Consider the following 3343-nt stretch of genomic DNA (forward strand, 5'->3'; position numbering starts at 1 on the left):
GATTCTGTTAATCTGATCACTGGGCCCATAGAAATGAACAATCTCGGTTTTACCCAGACCCATGCAATGTGGATTAGCATTAAGCAAACCATAGCCCTCTGAAAGGCCTGTTTAATATCTAAACTGTGCTTATCATAAAGACTACCATTTATTGTCTTAGCACAATAACTAAGAAAATGCCAGGAAGGCTATGTTAAAAAAAAAAAAAAAAAGAGTGCTCGCTTCGGCAGCACATATACTAAAATTGGAACGATACAAAGAAGATTAGCATGGCCCCTGCGCAAGGATGACACGCAAATTCGTGAAGCGTTCCATATTTTTAAGAGACAACCTACACAATGGGAAAGGATATTTGCATATTTTCAATCAGACAAAAGCTTGATAACTAGGATCTATAGAGAACTCAAATTAATCCACATGAAAAAAGCCAACAATCCCATAGATCAATGGGCAAGAGACATGAATAGAACTTTCTCTAAAGATGACAGACAAATGGCTAACAAACACATGAAAAAATGTTCATCATCTCTATATATTAGAGAAATGCAAATCAAAACAACCCTGAGATATCATCTAACCCCAGTGAGAATGGCCCACATCACAAAATCTCAAAACTGCAAATGCTGGCGTGGATGTGGAGAGAAGGGAACACTTTTACACTGCTGGTGGGACTGCAAACTAGTACAATCTTTCTGGAAGGAAGTATGGAGAAACCTCAAAGCACTCAAGCTAGACCTCCCATTTGATCCTGCAATCCCATTACTGGGCATCTACCCAGAAGGAAAAAAATCCTTTTATCATAAGGACACTTGTACTAGACTGTTTATTGCAGCTTAATTTACAATCGCCAAAATGTGGAAACAGCCTAAATGCCCACCAACCCAGGAATGGATTAACAAGCTGTGGTATATGTATTCCATGGAATACTATTCAGCCATTAAAAAAATGGAGACTTTACATCCTTCGTATTAACCTGGATGGAAGTGGAAGACATTATTCTTAGTAAAGCATCACAAGAAGGGAGAAGCATGAATCCTATGTACTCAATCTTGATATGAGGACAATTAATGACAATTAAGGTTATGGGGGGGGAAGCAGAAAGAGGGATGGAGGGAGGGGGGTGGGGCCTTAGTGTGTGTCACACTTTATGGGGGCAAGACATGATTGCAAGAGGGACTTTACCTAACAATTGCAATCAGTGTAACTGGCTTATTGTATCCTCAATGAATCCCCAACAATAAAAAGAAAATTAAAGGTTGCTAATGTGTGGAAAAAAAAAAAAAAAGACTACCATTTATTGACTATCTACAATGCCCCAGGTTCTTTACTTAAACTGCCAAGCTTGTCAACACCCATAAGGAATTAGACAATCATCATTGTCCCTATTTCACATATAAACAAACTGAGGCTCAGAGGGGTTAGGTAACTTATCCAATAGCACACAGCTAACACATGACCCCCAAAACCCACTCTCCATTCACATATGCCTCTTATACTATTACTACATATATCTGCTTATGCTCTCATCTTTTGAAAGTGCATAATAAATAAAAGAACTCTATAAACCAGACCACTCCATTAACTCCAAGCACCTCCTTCCCCAGCCGCTGTAGGTGAATAGGAATTTCTGTTTAAAACACATAAAGATGTACCAAGAGGATGCAATTCCTGGAGAAGCAAAGCCAAATGGCCATCAAGAAGGCAAAAATATGCTCAAGTTCATTAAGAGGTCAGAGAAATGCCTCAATCTGCAGTATCTTCTGAAATTAAATCCAGGGACGCCTCAACTCTGCAATCCAATTTCTGGGCACATATAGATGTGTGACAAGGATTTTTATCACACCGTTGCTAATAGTAGTAAAAAGCTGGAAATAGTGGATGCCTCTAAGAAGGGGGTAGTTGAAGAATTATCCACACCATGGACTATATGCAACCAGCACCAAGACTGCCCAATGGATTGGGCAGAGGTGGAGAGAGAGGTGAGAGAGGATCTTCTGCAAAGGGGCCCAGGGAACCATAAAGTGAGGGAACTGTTGATTGTGGTGATGATGACACCATTGTATACAATTACCAAAATTCATCCAACAGGACATTAGAATTGGGTGAGTTGTATTGTATGTAAATAATATTAATTTTTAAACATGAGACTGCTATAAAATCATACCAGTTCCTATGAGACATTAATGAGAAAAGATACAGAAAAATATCTAACAAGATCCATTTATAAGCCTTTGTATATGTAGATGGATAGAAATGGTTGCATGTTTCTATGAATCTGGAGAAAAATATAGAAGGGTTCATTCCAGGCTGTGAGCCTGGAGGTGTGGACAAGGAAGAATCAAGAAAAAGGAAAAGAAAAAGGAACAGACAAGATTTTGTGTGATATGATCAAATGCATGCATTCATGCAACATCTAGAAATGTGTGTAAACATCCTTAAATTTAATTTTTAAAAGTGCAGTTTACCAAGCAGCGCTGGGGAGGAGACAGCGGGCTCCCAGGCCTCCTGGGGCCCCAGGCCTTAGGGTAGCGCTCTGGGCTATGAGTCACGGCAGGCGGCCGGCCGGCGCCTGCGGGCGCGCTGCAGCAGCACCTCATCGGGGCGCCGAATCCTTCACCTGGAGGAAAGAAGACGCCGGCCGCCGGGGAGATCTACTGTGCGCTGGGGTTTTCCAGCGTGGGTGGAGACTCCTGAAAGGCGCATTGTCAGCCAGGGGAGGCTGGCGCAGCATGGGGACAGCCAGGGGAGGGGTGGGGGACGGCCCGGCTGGGCGCCCTGGGGCAACCTCAGATCCCGGATCAGCAGATTTCTAACTCGGTTCCCATCAGACGGGTCTACTCATTCCTCTGAAGCCGGCTGAGAGGCCAAAGCCCCTACCCCAAGGCGCAGAGAGAACTGCTAACTGCCGGCGGGTCTGGGAGCTCGGCCTGCTGCAGGATTCGTGCTCAAGTTTGCCCGAGAATGGCATCGGCAGGCCTTGAGATTCGTTTGTGTTTGTGGCTCCATCCTGGGGCCTAACACGGTGCCTGGTGTAGCATCCTGTTTGATAAACTCAACTATTACGCTTCCACCTGCCAGTGTCCTGCCTCCTCAGGCAGATGATGCCCTGAGGGACATGTGGCCACTTCCCAGAGCAAAACCACAGGCAGGGACACAAGACACAGGTGTCTTTTACCAAAATTGACTGTGACAGGGCAGAGAAAGAGTACATTTGGGTCCAGTGGTTCTTGCCAAGTCCTTAAATAAAAATCAAATTAGGTCTCAGATAACCTGGGTTTTGTACCAAGAAAGAAACTTAGAAATGTAGCCTGAGCCCTGGGCTCAGGATGCTTGGTGGCAGGAG

General features: G+C 44.0%; 1 non-coding gene across 1 annotated transcript; it reads left to right on the forward strand.

Annotated features, from left to right (window-relative positions):
- The first annotated feature begins 214 nt into the window (after positions 1 to 214).
- On the forward strand, positions 215 to 321 carry LOC128594998 (U6 spliceosomal RNA). The gene has a single exon (XR_008382694.1). It is a non-coding gene; the product is annotated as a U6 spliceosomal RNA (small nuclear RNA).
- The last annotated feature ends 3022 nt before the right edge of the window (positions 322 to 3343 follow it).

This window comes from Nycticebus coucang, chromosome 9 (assembly GCF_027406575.1).
Source record: "Nycticebus coucang isolate mNycCou1 chromosome 9, mNycCou1.pri, whole genome shotgun sequence".
NCBI classification, from domain to species: domain Eukaryota; kingdom Metazoa; phylum Chordata; class Mammalia; order Primates; family Lorisidae; genus Nycticebus; species Nycticebus coucang.